This window comes from Macrobrachium rosenbergii, chromosome 44, assembly GCF_040412425.1.
Source record: "Macrobrachium rosenbergii isolate ZJJX-2024 chromosome 44, ASM4041242v1, whole genome shotgun sequence".
NCBI classification, from domain to species: Eukaryota; Metazoa; Arthropoda; class Malacostraca; order Decapoda; family Palaemonidae; genus Macrobrachium; species Macrobrachium rosenbergii.
Window position 1 is genome coordinate 47,247,077 of NC_089784.1, and position 18,236 is coordinate 47,265,312.

Genomic DNA, 18,236 nt, shown 5'->3' on the forward strand with positions numbered 1-18,236 from the left:
GAGGATGGCGAATTTCCCTAATCAAGATTAACCAGTTACCCCTCCAGAACTCTTTAATTATCTTTGGATGGATAAAATGGCCTAAAGTTAAAACGGATAATTAGCGCTAAGAGAAGCAAAGCAAAACAAGATGTAATCAACAAATAAGCTAAAATTATATATATATATATATATATATATATATATATATATATATATATATATATGTGTGTGTGTGTGTGTGTGTGTGTGTGTGTGTGTTTTTGTGAGACTATACCCAACAGTTTCGTCCTTCAATGGATATCTTCTTGGAGAGTTTATTAAGGAAAGAGAAAAAGTTTATAATGTATATATGTAGCGAAGAAAAGGCCTAAAATCTTAAACATATGAAATACCGTTACCAGAAACTAGCAGTTAAAAAAAAAAAAACAAACAACAGTATAACAATACAATACCATAAGAACAGTAGTTGAACAAATGAAAATTACCTAAATATCAAATGATGCAATATGTCCGTTTGAAACAGCATAACACTAAGTACATATTAACAAAAGTATGCTACATGATAGTTAATGGATAACATTATTCAATTTGTACTGTCGTCTCATGATGTAAATTAAAAGGATCTAATTTATATAAACCAGGCGATGAATTAAAATTTTTACCTTTGCTGTGAACAATGCAAGCTGTCTCTCTTAAATTTCTTTCAATAAAACCTGTGCTCTTAAATAAAATCTTCTACCCGAGCCAGTCAATTGGTAGTTTACGCATACTATTGTGAACACAATAAACATTACTTGTATTATTTGTTCTTATATTATATTTATGAATTAAAATGCGTTTTTCGAGTTCCTTCCAAGATTGTCCTCTATAAAAATTACCGCACTTGCATGGTATCCTATAAATGACTCCTTCATTGCTTTCCGAACTATTGCGAATCAGGCTTTTTCCAATGGTGGTAGGATATGAAAAAGTTGCATAAAACCAAGGGGTAGACTATAGACTCTAATGTGGGATGGTATGGGAAAGATATAAAATTCAGTTTTCTGTTTTTCTACTCACATAAGTAAAATGCTTTTCTAGTTAACGTTAGACGGTACTCAATATCTTCTAATTCAAAGTTATTTTTAATACCAACTTGGTATATAAATTCTAATTCCTCATTGATAAATTTTGGACTGCAAATATTAAGTGCTCTAAGAAACATTGATCTTAATGCTGAGTTTTACGTCTATTTTGTGGGAGGAGTAACTATTAACTATAAGATTGTTATTTGTAGGTTTTCTATGTATTTTAAAATTATAGCTAGAACTTACAACTGACTCCACAACTGTAACATCCAAAAATGAAATAATACCATTGTCATCTTTGTCAACCGTAAAAGTTATGGAGGGAGCTAAATTATTGAGATCTCTTAAGATTTTCTGAATGTCAATATAAGATTTCAGTACAGCAAATACATCGTCAACATATCTCGCCAAGAAAATAATATCTGCCATAACTTTTGTTAATATGTACTTAGTGTTATGCTGTTTCAAACGGACATATTGCCTCATTGAATATTTTGGTAATTTTCATTTGTTCAACTACTTTACTATTCTTATTTAATTGTATTGTTTTACTATTATATGTTTTTTTTTAACTGCTAGTTTCTGGTAACGGTATTTCATATGTTTAAGGTTTTAGGCCTTTCTTGGCTCCATACATTGAAAACTTTTTCTCTGCCCTTGATAAACGCTCCAAGAAGAGGTCCATTGGAGGACGAAACTGTTGGGCATATCCTCACAAAAACACCTTTCGTTTTCCTATGTGGAATACATCTGAATGGCATGTCTTGGTGTCTAAATAGATTACCTGTACTATATATAAAGCAAATGAGAAATAGATACCACTTTAAAGAAGCAGATCAGCCTCTTTTCAGATAGCGAGCCCACCAACATTATAGTTTAACCTAAACAGCTGGCCTGAAGGATTTGATTTATTTTACGTGGCTAAGAACCAGTTGGTTACCTAGCAACGGGACTTACAGCTTATTGTGGAACTGCTACTCCCAACAGAGATTGGGTGTCACTGTAGGGTTTGGTGATGTGGAAAGAATGGAGGCTGAGAGATTGACCATTCAATTGGCTGTTAAATTTTACCTTCGTCCAGTCTTTCTATTCGAATTAAAAACAAATCCTTCAAGCGGCCCTATGAGGAGCTGGAAATTGGATTTAATGGTCTAGTTAAACTATCTATAATAATAAAATCCAAGAGGATCTGACCTTGTTCGTTCTCCCCTGGGCGACAGTAGGGGAGACATGACACAACCACCCATCCCTACAAACTAGTTTGTCCGCCCCGGGTGGGGGCGGGGTAGGTAGGGGAATGGGAGGCATCTACCCTCCTCCTGCAAACCTGTTTGTCCGGGGGAGTGGTAGGTAGAGGATTGGGAGGGTAGGAGAGACAGCAGCCCTGGGTCCCAGCGCGCGTAGCGCGTGGCAACAAGCTCGTGTTGTAATAATAATGATAACAACCATCTGTAATAGGACGATTTGAAAATCTGTTACTTCAAATGGTTGAAGTTTCTGATGCTCGGGAAGGAAATGAGAGGCTCTAACAGAAAGAACTCAGTCACCAAAGGAGGCAAACCAAGATAGTTCCCTTTTGACAAACAAGCTAATGGAAAACACCCAGCCAGAACTCGCACCAAGATGTAACAGCCTTCGTTAGCAAAAACTGTTAACTTTCGTTTCAAAATAACGAAGAAATGAAAGTTTCCAGATGCTCATGTGACCTCCTAGAAACCCATATTCTTGCGAAAAATGTAACCAAAAAGCGTTGAATAAAAGTATTATGCAGCATTAATTACATCAGACTTTCACAAGACCTTAAAATATTTAGCTTCATCTCGTTTTACCGTCACTTCAGCTTTCATTTACCTGCTTAGTCCCAAAGTTAGCGTTGGAGATACTTTTCTTCTTTTAAAGAGGAGTTGGTGTCATGGAGACAGAATCGTTAGGAGGATTTCCTGTCACCAATATTTCCTAATGTTTTTGCTCTTACAAGATAAAGGATTTTTCCACCTGTGTCATTTCCCACGAATATGTGAAAAGTACAGGCTGTAACCGAGATCTGCGCGTCTGCAGCTAAATCTATGTATTTGTTTCACTTCATGTTTATAGGCAGTAGGAAAAAGAAAGAAAGCATTGCAGATATATATGCTCCAGTCACAGAATAATCGACAATACCTATGATCTTCTAGTAAACAGTGCGTTGTTTGTCTTTAAAATTTTTTCATTTTCTTCAAAGCATTACTTTATTGTGTACTGTGCTTACGGATATGATAGTCCCTTGGTGTATGCATGTTAGATTATCATTCTTTTGTGCCCGAATATCACTTCAACTACTCCCAAAGTTCATAGTAAGTCTGGGAACGGCCATGGAAACTATATGCCAGTGGCGTCTAACAACTACTCTCACTGGTCAGACTGAATAAACAACTTCTATTTATATATGCCACATACAGTAGTTTCACGAGCGGTTGGGTAGTTTCCAAGAAAAGTGTTTGATTGACGACTGCCTACTTGTTTCTTTGGTGAAAGGGCAAATCTATAGAACCTGACTGGTAAATGAGGTAACAAACCGAATTTCATGTTGCAGAAATTTGAAATTTATGTAAACTAGGTTTAGTTTTCTGTAAAAGAAAGCTATTGAGATGGCTACTTATCTGTCCGTCCACACTTTTTCTGTCCGCCCTCAGATCTTAAAAACTATTGACGTTAGAGGGCTATTTAATTTATTATGTTGATCATCCACCCTCCAGTCATCAAACATACAAAATTGCAGGCCTCTAGCCTGCGCATTTTTTACTTATTTATTATTCATCTCCCTTCAGTGATGTGAAAAAATACACGTGAGCACAGTTTTCGAAACTAAAAACACCAATATCTAAGACATTCATAATCAGTAACTACTACACACAATATTATTTCAATATTCAATTAATACTGAAATCATTCTGAGAACCTGGCAGAAACCATGCTTCGCCTAAAGTCATAGCCCAGTTTCTGCAAAAAAAAATCCTTACTTTATTCCTATTTTTATTTTATTTTGATTTTGATTTATTTATTTATTTCTTTTGTCTGTTTCACTGTCCTGTCAAACAGTCAAACAGTCACGCATATTGGTGCTGCAAAGTGTTAAAGCTTTCCTGACCTCATAGTGAGATACAGCAGACTCTCAAGAGTTTTCATTTCTTCTTTTACATCCTTGTAATATCTCACTGAGACTGTTCATCAGCATTACGGATTCGTAAGTAACCAGAAATAGTTCTTGTAGAGAACATAGCAATTTATGTAGGTGAGCTACTTATGCAATAAACTGATGCATTTCTTCAATAAACAGTATGTGAAATCTAAAGGAAACATGTACTACTCTTCTAGTCTCTTCGTTAACTTATGGGTGGAGTTGACTGTATACTGTACATTATGAAAGAACAGCCGAGCTCGCATTTCCAGATAAACTATACTCTTCCCATGAAAGATCTTGGATACGAAATTCATCACGTAGAATAATAATTATTACAGATTTCGATACAATTATATCATAGGAATATAGCCTCTTGTGTAGCAGTTACAAATAAGTTATACTATAGAACGGAGGACCCACCGATATAGATTCTATATCGACAGGTACTCCGGTCTATAGTATAACTTATTTGTAACTGTTGCAGAAGAGGCTATATTCCTATAACAAAATTGTATCGACATCTATTAATCCCATCGAATGACTAAGACCCTGAGTGTCAATAACTCTTCTTCAGAAGGCAGCCTTTCTATATGCTTTCGATTTAATCACTTGCAAATGAATTTAGTCAATGTTTCCTTGCTGTGTTTTTGTTGCTCTGTGTATTTCAAAAGTCATTGTTGCCGCGTTTGCGCTGAAAATATTAGTTTATTAAATTTCTAATCTGATTGTGAACTTATTCGATAACTCCTTATTCTCCTGCAATTCAGAGCGCTAAAACGCTTCAACTGATGGTGTTCAAATAATTAAAAAAAAAAAAACTGGCACCAATTTACGATCATTGCAAGCGCTTGCATCTCTCCCTACATGTTTAGTTGTTTAAATTAAAACACCGGCATGCGTAAAAGATTTATAGGTCTTGATGACTTAGGAAAATAGATTAACAGCCAAATAGACAGCCCGATTTACCCAAAGAAAAATAAACAGTAGAGATTACAACAATCAATAACAAAATCATGCTTAGAAAAGGCAGGTTCTTTATCATCAAACAATAACAATAAAGTATCCAATTATTTCTGCTATATAAATTAATGATGTTTACATGCCAGAATCACTTGCACATATAGTCTAAAAATAAAAATGACGCAAACAAAGAGTGACTCACAGGAATGTGATCGCCGTTGACAGAGAAGGAAATCGTCGAAGCTGGCCAAGAGTGCCGCGCCGTGCACGTCGCCTCCAGGGCTTCTCCTACTCGGTACGAACTTCTCGTAACTCGGATTTCAGGCTTATCCGGGAGTCCTTTGCGATAATGGAGCAATTCGGATAATTTATAAGAATACACACACACACACACACGCACGCACACACACACATAACTTGACATATATATATATATATATATATATATATATATATATATATATATATATATATATATATATATATATATATATATATATATATATATATATATATATATATATTTTTTTTTAGTGTAGGTAGTGTGATTGTTTAAGGTAGGAACAAGCTTCTTGATACAGTGACTCAGCTACTACTAACAGATTAAGTGAGATGGCTCTGGAGAGAATTTTAGATTGTTTATATTTGTTATCTTGTTTACACTTTTGGTATGTTCCCATACATTAGAAAATTCCAGATGAGTCAAACTGACGCCTGTTCTGTAATGGATAAATGCTTACAATAAATGGGATAAATAATTCATCACGTCTCCTTGTTATTATATATATATATATATATATATATATATATATATATATATATATATATATATATATATATATATATATATATATATATATATATATATATATATATATATATATATATATATATATATATATATATATATATATATATAATATATATATATATATATATATATATATATATATATATATATATATATATATATATATATATATATATATATATATATATATATATATATATATATATATATATATATATATATATATATCAGGTGTTTCTGAAACTAGGCGCCCCCACAGAACAAATGGAAAGTTATGACGTTTTCTGCTATAGCCTATCTCCAAGTACATTATTTTAAGTTTCTATTAAGCTATTTTTCATTTTACATTTTCTTGTATTTTCAGACTGAGTGACAGAGTTAGATACAGCCATGGCTAATGACTCGGAGGAAATCAGATGGATTGACCGAATCCGGGCTATAACCTTCAGAGAGGACAGGGATGCTGGCGCATCCTTCATTTCACGTTCCTGGATTGCTAAATATGTTGAAAGAGATGAATCCTTTGTTAAAAGAAACTGGAAGAAAACCATATGACTGTCATTGCGATAAAAGTGAGAATCTTGGAAGGCCTGAAGTCCTTTCTCAGGAGTCAAAAGACATCATAGCTGAGGTAGTGGGTAGACCAAGAAAGTCTTTACGAAAATTGGCGCTTGAACTAGAAACAAAAAGGAGAAAGAAGAGAGGTTATAGTGCTGTATATCACGAGTTGAAAAAATCTGGTATTAAGCCATTTCATGTTATCAGCAAGCCCAACATCACTCAGCAACAGAGAGAAGACCGTGCATGGTTTTGCGGTTCATTTCTTAAAGATTGGGATGAAGCTGACTTTCTCCATGTTGCCGCATCAGATCAATTCTTCATTTACACAGTCAGGAAGCCAAATCATAAAAATGACATCATTTGGGCTGCAAAGTTGGATGATATCAGCGATGACGTGCGATATCGCCAAATGTGAAATTTTCTGAATGTTTGGGAATTTTTCTCTGTTTCACAGCCAAACAGTTAATGTGGATATTCAAAGAAAAAGGACAGTCATGGAATGGCGAATACTTCAGAGAAACTGTGCTTACTGGTGGAGTATTTCCTTTCCTCAAAGATCTTGAAAATGTGTTATCTGTTGAAGAAGTCACATTTTTGCATGATAAGGCACCAAATTTCAAGGCTCTTCAGACACAGGAGCTGCTTCTAAACAGTGGTATTGATTTCTTCTCATCAGGTGAATTTCCAGGTAGCTCCTCTGACCTTAATGTATGTGAAAACATTAGTAGTATCTTAAAGGATTGTGTTGAAGCGTGCACAGTGAACTACGATGGTATTCCAAGCCTTGACGACCTGCAAAGAGAGGTAACCAATGTGCTCAGGAAATGGAGTTTGAGTTTCAGCTTTTTGCGATTTGCTTAAATCATACCTCAACAATGCAGGCTGTGGTACAGGCAGATGGAGGCCACACAAATATTAAATACTCAGAGAGAAACTTAAATAAATGCCTGTTCTGAATTACTTTTGTTTTTGACCAAATCAATTTTAGTTTATGCTGTAGAGGAGGGGCTGTAATTTCATTTTTTTCCCTATATATATATATATATATATATATATATATATATATATATATATATATATATATATATATATATATATATATATGTGTGTGTGTGTGTGTGTGTATGTGTGTGTGTGTGTGTAATACTACAGTAGTTCACATATACACATTTTTATCCCCTGTATGGGGAATACAATATGATAACACCTGAAAAGAAAGTTGCTGTATAAAAATACATTAATGGTTATAAAACCATGTGAGACTGTGTAAACATGTGTGGGCTACCTGGCTACTGAAATGTGTTATTTCCTAGAGAAGGAAAAAGGAGGGGTTGCATTTTTTCAAAGCGTATTTGTGCAGTATTTTTTTTTTAGAAATATTGGGGAAAAAAGTAGATAATTGTCTTTTGCATAAAATTGAAAGTTTAAAGTTTGATGGTTGTTGCTTATAGGCATACTGAGTTTTTACAGTTATGTGGTATTGACACGGTTCAGTGAGGAAGGGTACGGAGTTGCCCTTGAAAACCCTAGAATTTTTTACTCGCCATCATCCGGATGTTGCCATTATCCGACGTGGCCTTGGCTCTGTTAATCAGGATAATTGAAGGATTCCTACTCCAAGGAACAATATCTGGCTGAATAACCTTGAAGGTTGGACTATCACCTGCAATAAGATTAACCCTTTCACTGTGCTGGACTGATCTCCTCAGTCATCAAAAGTTCACATCCATGATGTGGGACTGATCTCCTCAGCCATCTTTCTTTTGGTTCTATTTAGACAGCTCGTAATAGATAAACATTTCCCTCGTCATTTTTAGGAGCTTTATTCTATATTCTAGCAACAAATGACAACATCTAATTTCCCATTTAAAATATAATCTCAGAACAAGGGCTAGACCTTCAGTAACCATCAAAATGCTACAGAGGGAGATGAAGTAATATTATTTTGTTTTTCCACACGAAAAAGATATTCTCTTTGTAATAAAGATTTTAACTGTGATGAAATAATACTCCATGGAGGCTTTTAATGGGAAAATTTGACAGTGATAGGATAGTTACCTACCAGTCGAACTTTATCAAATAGTTCTGATAGCGACAGTGTAATATTATAAGGTAATGTTTATTATATAAAAGGAAGAAAATATCAGACAAACCTGCCTTTGTTAGCTCTGTTATCAGGGAAAGTTTTGTCCTAAAAAACCCATGACCCATAATTGAAAATTAGAAACAGATGATGATCATTGAGATCTAGTGGGAAGATGATGTAAAGAGAAAATTACTCAACAAACATTACTGCAAGAGAAGAAAGAAACAACGATCTTGTAAAAATTTCCACAGTACAGACCCTCAGTCACCATAGGCCAAAATATAAAAGGGTATTAACGAAAGAGAGAGAGGATGACACCAGAGCTAAAAGCCTGAGTAGAAACACTTGTCCAGTAACTCTTTTCAAAAATCTCTCTTATTTTATCTTTTCTTTTAAATCTTTCTCAGCAGTCACATGAATGGAAGAAATATTAAAACTGATTTGATACTATAATTCATTTAATTATTTCATTTGAAACAATTGTTGAATTAAACAGACATACAACTAGTTTTGGCTTTTTACCTAATTATAAAAGGAACATTTTAATATAAAATTTGAGATTATATATTTACTAATATGTGTTAGCATTTTATCTCGTTTAATTTTTTTATTTGATGGGAATCTTAGCTACAAATTAAAAAAAAATTGCAGTTGACTTTATTTTTCTTCCATTCCTTACGATTCCCAGATCTTTTAGTCTTTTTAGTGTCTTTTTAGGATTAAAAATTAATCTAACCCTGGTTAGTTACCAACCAAGAAACTTCCTGTAAAACCAAAGCATATTGTTAGAGGCCAAACACGAGATTAAGACTTTAACCTGGAGAAAGCACTGGGACTATGGATATAAAATGTACGAAGTAAAACTCCAGTTTTCAAAGTGAAGGAAATGATTAACACTGGATTGAGCTAGTGAAATGTCATTTAAACTCTTTTGCATGAAGTTGAGAAATTAAATTACTCCTCAAGTTTACAGGAGATATAATGTTATTCAGATGCAAGATAAGACTTTAGAAATAACAAACAATAAATCAGGGAGGCAAGATTACCCCGAAAAACAGGTAGCAGAAATAGAATGGGTCCCCAGCTGAATAAGTGGAGGCATTTGATTTCCATTCCTATTCAAATTTTAGAGAAAAACAGTTGACAATTGAAAAAATGGATTGATGCATTGATATAATAACGTTTGTCGTCAAAGAATGAAAACTCAGACCCATATTGAAAATTAGAAGATGATGAGAGACAGAGGTAAAGAAAATCTGGTAGAAACCCAAGGATTATCTGCAGACGCTGTCACCACAGTATAAAAGGATAATAATCATGCCTATAGAAAAAACCCAAATAGAAACAGGGTAACTCTTTTTCAAGGGACAATCTGTTATAATTGCCATAAGAAGGGCCATTATGCAAATGATTGCCGTGACAACTCATCAGAATAGAATAGAGTAGATTATTCCAAAGGCCTATATAGATCTCAACACAATCTAGAGACCTGCAATTCCCTATTTAGAAGGACAAGAATACTAAAAGCTGCAAATTTAATGAACAAAAAGATGCAAGCAATGTTTTTTGAACCAACGTAAATTTCAGTACGTCTTAATGCACAATCCTGTATAATCAAGGCTGGAACGTCAGAATTATCAAAAAATGCTGATTAACTATGAATCTTTGTAGACCAGTATATCTCGGTATAATTGCTGTATTCTTTGATACTGCGCTGAAGGACACCATGAAACTTTAACCACGGCATATTTTTTCCACTTAAATCTGAAACCAGTTGCCGAATGCAAAATGCTCACATGCTATGGCTAAAAACTCGTTGAACCTTTTCAATTGGGATAAGTCTCACTTAAGGAAAAGGTTCTGAGGGAAGTAATTTAGAATTCTCCCATTTGGTTATGTTTATGATTGGAGAAAAGGTTATATCAACCTAAAGAACAATTTACAGCCCTTAATAGACATCTACTATTCCTATTCAGAATGGTGGAAAACAGACTCAGGTTAGGACAGAATAAGGGAAGTACGGACAGCATCAATATTCAACATAATGGTTTAATATTATTACGGAAAAGACTTTAAAAATGGAAAAAAAGAAGGAATAATAAAGTGACCTTTGTGAAGGAAATTAATGGATAATGTTCTGCATGGATTACACTACTCTCAAGTTTACATGAAGTTAGTCAGAACAAGATAGCTTTAGAAACAAACAATCAAGAAGAAAGAACATAAAAACAGATAGCAGAAACAGGCCTAGCTGAAGTTATATTCCTATTCAAATTGTAGATAAGGAAACTATATATATGATTAATATAAATGAAAACTCAGCTATGAAACAGAGGTATAAGAATTAAAATAGTCATCATATTTATATGATATATATATTGCCATAGATATATATATGGATTTATATAGTATATATATATATATATATATACTATGGATATATATATATATATATATATATACAGATATATAATCTTGGAATATATATATAACTATATATATATATTCCAAATATATAAAACAATCTGCATATATGTATTCCCAGAAGGAGATTATTGAAAGAAAAGTTAAGATATAAAAAATGCGCCGATTTTTCAGAGAGCGCAATCGAGTTTTCTGTAAAGTATATATCATAGAACCACCGAAAATAGATCTATCTCTCGGACGTCTCGGTATAATGTCTGTAATAGCCAATTGAAACTTAACCACGGTTAATGGTGGCCCTGTATCGTCCTGAGGTTCCTGTCCTTCGTAAATGGTTACTCAGGCTAGGGGCTGCAATTGGTATGTTTGATGATTGGAGGGTATTATCAACAAAAATTTCCTTTTTTAGGTAACATATATCTGAAAAGAATATTATTTAAGTGAGGACGGACAGACAAAGCGGCATAATAGTTTTCTTCTGCAGAAAACTTAAAATGGAAAAAGAAGGAATAATGCAGCTGAATTTATTGTGATTAATGGATAAGATTCTGATGGATTAAAAACTTGGACATATATATATATTACAGACACAATATAACATAAATATATATATATATATATATATATATATATATATATATATATATATATATATGTATATATATGTGTATATATATATATATATATATATATATGTATATACAGTATGATATACACAGACACCACTGAAACAGAGAGAGAGAGAGAGAGAGAGAGTGACAGTGGGCTAGCCATGAATTTCATGAGGTATACTTACTGACGACTGAGAGGTTTTGCGTTGTCGAGTCCGTTTCGAAGAGGGGCGCTCTCCCATAACTTCGCATCTGTATTTCTCTTACTATAAGCCTTTTCTCGGCTGCTGGTCCAGCTTTTATTAAGAAGAAAACAGATATATATATATTATATATATATCTTATACGGTGACTTTTCTTGTGTCTGAGTGGTCCAGCTTTTTTTAAGAAGAAAAGATATATATATATATATATATATATATATATATATATATATATATATATATATATATATATATATGTATATATATATATATATATATATATATATATATATATATATATATATATATATATATATATATATATATATATATAATATATATATATATATAATATAGCAATAAATCTATGCTACCTATGATTCAACGTCAGATGGCAAACTTTTTTTATAATCTAGAGATATAAAAAGATATAGCTTTTCTTCTCTCAAAACAATTCAGTCCAACTTACCTCAACATCAACATCTGTATGATTATGGTTTATTTTTTCTGGATTATTTTTCTTGATGAAACTGTAGAACTGTTCCCCGTTTAAATACCATCGTATGGAATAGAAATGATCTTGTTCGGTGTCGTACACACATTCAAGCGTCGCTGGTCGTTCGACGACACCCGGATGTGGCACAATTATCTTCTGGACTTTGATGCCAAACGCTCCTGTCACAAGTGTAAGTAAACTGTCAATTAATAATTTTGAAATTTCCACCTCCTCTTATTGGTAGTTTCTAAGTTGTGCACATGGAACGTGGATGCTTAGCGTCTCACCTTGTGAATACCAACACTTAAACTGACAATAAGTATAATGACATCTGTACGAACGCTCTCGTGATAATTGAGTTTAATTATAGGTATGATTTAAAACATCAAGCAAATAATTTTAAAAAGAATACTATACCCCTTTATAAACAGTCGAGCTCTTTCCTTTTTTGTGATGTGAAATGACTGTTAGAAATTAAATATATTGGCAATTTACAAATAATATTTTTTTTTCAAAAGCAAGAAATAAGGTTACATATATCACATTTCGCATTAGCTGTTAATACATCTATTCTCATAAAAACCCGGCAGTGTATCGTTGCTAACATAAGACTGTTTTAAAGCAAATTTCATAGCAACTAACACTCCAGAATGTCCTTTACTGACAAATATATCCGTGTTTTACTGTGTCAATAACGTGTTTGCATAACTGAAAGTGGGTTGCAATTTAACCACATAGTTCGTCAATTGACCTTTAAGCCTGATGGGAAAATAATGAAAATTTATGTTCAACTGCATTGCTTTGGTTTCGCTGGAAGAGGTTGCCGTCTTCCATTACTACTTATTCCCTGGCGTCAAAATTCTTTTGGTAATTTCATCCCATCATGTACTTAGATATGGGGTAAAATAGAATATAACTGCAATAATTTCCAGGCACTTAAGTTTTATGTAAATATACACGTAAATACTTTGTAAGTTCATACCCTATTTTATTTTTTATAAACTCAGTCTTCATGCAAGTATTGTCAACAAATTTACAAACGTTTCACAGTCTTTCGCGTTTGCTCATAAACTAGGCTGTAATGTGACAACTATAATAGTAGCTAATTTGTAGCAATCTCGTAACAATTCATACTTTCTTATAAACACAAATGTAACATATCTGTATTTCCCATTAGTTTTACTGCCATGTAACGTCTTTAATGTCATACTGAAAACTACATGTATATAACTTTGTATGGACATAAATAAGTCATTCTAGTTACACAAAATATATATTCAAAAGTATCCATAACTTTCTATTTGAGTTTAGAGAATAATAATAATAATAATAATAATAATAATAATAATAATAATAATAATAATAATAATAATAATAATAATAATAATAATAATAATAATAATCTTTAATCAAACTCAGGAATATACCCAGTAGAGTCAATACAATAAACACAATGTAGATACACACGAGATAAAATGATAAAAATGATAATCGGCAGTATCTAGTCAGTTGCTGAAGTAGTAGTAAAAATAGTATTCATGATAATGGTAATGACTTAATAATATTGAGAATAATAGTAAAAATATAAAAATTATAACAAATAAAAAACAGATTGCATACAATTAATTTCCAGCTAGGGACCTTGGGTGGTTACAGAAGTTAGGTCCAGAATGCTAAATACGAAAAGTGAAAAAGCAAATCCCAATAATAATAATAATAATAATAATAATAATAATAATAATAATAATAATAATAATAATAATAATTATTATTATTATTATTATTATTATTATTATTATTATTATTATTATTATTATTATTATTATTATTATGCAATAAACACAGAAACAACAACAATAATAATATCAGATTCTGCAGATACCACTCAATAATTGCAAAAAATAGATAATAAGTATACCCAGCAACTCAGGCCACCCCTGTTTGAAGGAAGAAACCTCATTCATGAAACAGACGCCTCATTATCCCATCTTTCCCACATTTTAGACCTTCTCCTGGCCTCACTGCTTAGGATGCTTTGTATGAGCGAATTGCTGCTGTTCCTCAGTCGGGTGATCAGACTGGACATTGTTCGCCTAACAATGATTTTAAAATTATCCAGGCGGTTTTCTACGAACATCTGCGTGGCGGAGTGATAGCGAGGAGTGTTTGTGAGGCGTCTCAGAATGTCATTGTGAACAACAGTGATACGTCTCATGGTCTCTCGGGTATAGTTCGTCCAAAGGGAACACCCATATATACTGTAGCAGCACGAGCAGAAGAGCAGCAGTTTCGTGTCTCGGTGATAAATGGCAAACCTCCTTGCAATCATGTTGCCAGCTGCACATAGTTTGCGACGACTCTGTTTTCTATGTCTGCCGTATCTTATAGGTCGTCCATGATAATGTGGCCCAAATATGGAAATTTATGCACGAATTCCAGACGATGATATTTGTGGAGAATTTTGGTTCTGCAATATGTTTAAGCGATCTCAGGAGCAGCAACATGCACTGGGTCTTGGTTTCGTTGTATAGGATATCAAATTCCTCTTCATATCTGTGGCAAGAGTCGATTAGTCTCTGGAGACCTTACACTGATGGGGGAATCACAACCATATCGTTGATAGTGCATCCGATTGGGAGTGAGTTCAATTCGACATCAGGGCATCTGTGTAGGTATTAAACAGATATGGAGAGAGAATGCCCCCTTGCCGAAGCCCGTTTAGGGAGCCGAAGTTGTACGACAGTACGTCATCCCGTTTGACACAGAATTGCTGTGTTGAGAATTAGCAATGTAAAATGCCAATTAATTATAGAGATCTGCTTCTTTTGTGCGGCTTCGGGAAGAGCTTCAGGTAGTTTACTCTATCAAATGCTTTTCTCACATCTACAAGACACAGGAAAACAGAAGAGGCTGACGATAGGTAGCAGTTCAGCAATTCTTTCAGGATGTACTGTATATGCACAGGTGTCGGTTGGGTGGTTTGCTTTAAAGCCGAACTGGTTGTCAGTTAGTGTGTATAAAGGAGAGAAGTCTCACTAGAAGAACAGACTCAAGTAGTTTTGACTCAGTTTCAGTGATTGCAATCAGGCGATAATTTGTCAGGGTCATCTGCATCTTTTACCTTGTTTCTGATTAATGGTATTAAGTGAACTAAGAGTAGGGAGTCTGGGAGAAACTGGTGAATTATGCACGCACTGAATGGGCAGCTAGCAGAATGTAAATGGCGATTTATTATCAGGTAAGCTGTTTATGGCATCACTGACGTTACCTAGCATAATACGATCAGTGGAATGAAATTAAATGTTATCAGTAAGGAGGCTATCTGCTTCCCTTCGGGATTCTTGATCGTTTATGCAATTTAGGATAGCACTGAAGTGATCGGCCCGCATTCTTACGATAGCCTCGTCGCCAACGGCTTCTCCTACTCTCTTTGATAGCTTCTTAGTTTTGGGATTTAGGGACTGAATGTCATTCCAAAGACGAGGATAATCGTCAGATTCTAATTTTCTTGATAGTGCATCTGCTCTTAGTTGCTTTTCATTTGTTCTGCAGTGCTTAACAGTAAGTTTGAACTGCTCTCTCGCCTCTCTCATTAGCAATGCAGTGTCTCTCCCTCGGGCTACCATTTTGCCTCCACATTAAAAACATTTCTCGTGAATGTCATTCCAGTCAGGTATGTTACGAGAGTTGCCTTGATGAAATCTAAAGGTATCCCTGCCTGAGGCAAGCAGAGCAGATATTTGATTCGAATATAATTCTTTCAGCTTTCTCCTGTGGTGGACATTTCTACATTTTGGGTTAATGCAAAGTATAGCGTCTGCCGGGTTGAATGCTGCAGGTCACAATTGATTCATGAAGGTGCGGAGACGTGAGGCAGTGGTCTAGCCAGGAGGTTGTAATTGCGTCCGTTCCATTTTTTACATAGGTATAGAAAGAGGTGGGGCGGGGGGAGCATTGCATCGCTAATTTGGAGAACGTGATTTTGACAGAAGCGAGAAAGTTCGTTATAAAATTGTTTTGTGGGATGAGAATTAAGGTCCCCAATTATACAAATATGATCAGCAGCAGAATCGTGAATAATGCTATGTAACTCATCTAGGATCATGCTGTATTTATCAAAAGTATTGTTATTTTCCCAGAGCATAAAAACATTAATTATTACGCTCTTTGAGTCCCCTACTGTCACTTGAAGACCCAGCAAATCCTATCTCATTGCAATAATTTTTTTTATTATTTCTTATATAGAACGAAATCGTTTCAAAAACCTCAACCACCCACCTTGAAGTTTTGAGCCTCAGATTCATGATATCTTACAGCACGATTCTACGAGTCAGTACTTTGATTGTGAACGTACCTCTGGCATTCCCACGCCTTACTTAAATCCCATACCTGATACAAGGTGCAGGAGAATGAGGAGGAAGTGGAGGAGGAGTCTCGGCTGTAAGCTTGGACACGACACCTTGGAAGTCTCAACACAGCGGTGGGGTGAGGTTAAACATCTCTGCGCGTATCCGGGGATGAATGATAATGCTTGCGAACTTTTAGGCGGCGATGAAGTAAACGGAGAAGACAGAAATGAGCTGGCGGCTAACATGAAGAAGCTGGATAAATAAAGATGGCTATCCGTCGTCCTTTTTATCGCCATCGTCTATATCCTGCAATGAAATGGAAAAATGCTGAAAGATCTGGAGGATATGATAAGATTAAGTCAAAATGCATTTTACTCTCTTACTCGATCAACATAAACACGAAACGTTCGCAATAGTATTTTTTTTTTTATGTTGTGCATTAACTATTGGTTTGACAAAAGATAAGGAAGCGAAGATTTTGTCAATTTGTAAAATAATTATTTTTATATTACATGTTCCTGTATAAACTGTCTTCATATATTTGCTTTCAAACTGAAACATGTTTTATTATTATTATTATTATTATTATTATTATTATTATTATTATTATTATTATTATTATTATTATAATAATAATAATAAAATAATTCAATAATAATAATAATAATAATTAATAATAATAATAAATTCACTTTTGAAGTAAAATTCATGGTCTTCGCTATGACAGCAGATATTCAAAATATCTCTTCAATATTATTTCTAAAAATAATATTAGTATCTGGAAATCAAAATCGGACTGCGTAAAAGCGAGGAGATATCCTGTACCGCACGATGAGGCATCAACTGAACGATAAGCACTCGTGGAAAATAGCCTGGAAAACATTTCGTTTAAACGAAAGAGCAAACCAGGAACTGATATAAAAAAATTAAAATGGCTATTAATCGTTCTTTTTTTTAGCATCAAGGTTGTTTTGACGATTTAAACAAACAGTAATGAAATTCAACAATGCTTCTGGTTGATTAAAAAAAATCCTTGTTTTGATGAATGCCGTTGTGAACAAGAAAGAAATGACAAACATCATAAATAAAACAGCTTTATAACTTGGAAGATTTAGTCAGGTAGTAAATGCTTTACAGTTGAAACTCATGCAGTTTTAAATTTGATGCTTCGATAACAAAGAGAAAACTGATAAACACCAGTATAAAACATTGCACCGTATACTGTTTTGAATATGTCTAGTGTGAGGGCATTTTCATTCTCTTAAGTTGTTTTTGTGAATGACCTGATTCTCTTTTTTTATTACCCTGTGACAAATTAGCTTTCGACGGTTCCATTCACTGATGAGCACACTAATTTTTCATGTGATTATCTTAAACTCTTGTAAAATACGAAACTGTCTAACGTAGCAAAACAGCGACAGACGTTGTGTGGAGATATTTTCTTTTTTACAAAATTCATGAAAATAACATTTATCGGCGGTTATCTACATACCCTTCCAAACCACACGCCCTCATTGTCAGTAGCC

General features: G+C 33.9%; 1 long non-coding RNA gene across 1 annotated transcript in view; it reads right to left on the reverse strand.

Moving 5' to 3' along the window:
- Positions 1–12,342: 12,342 nt before the first annotated feature.
- The window catches only part of LOC136829208 (uncharacterized), a 113,428-nt gene continuing 107,534 nt past the window's right edge, over positions 12,343–18,236 (reverse strand). Inside the window, exons 2-3 of the long non-coding RNA XR_010850331.1 lie at positions 16,751–17,016; positions 12,343–12,540 (exon numbers count right to left, since the gene is read on the reverse strand). This is a non-coding gene — a long non-coding RNA (uncharacterized lncRNA). The remainder of the gene's footprint in view (positions 12,541–16,750; positions 17,017–18,236) is intronic.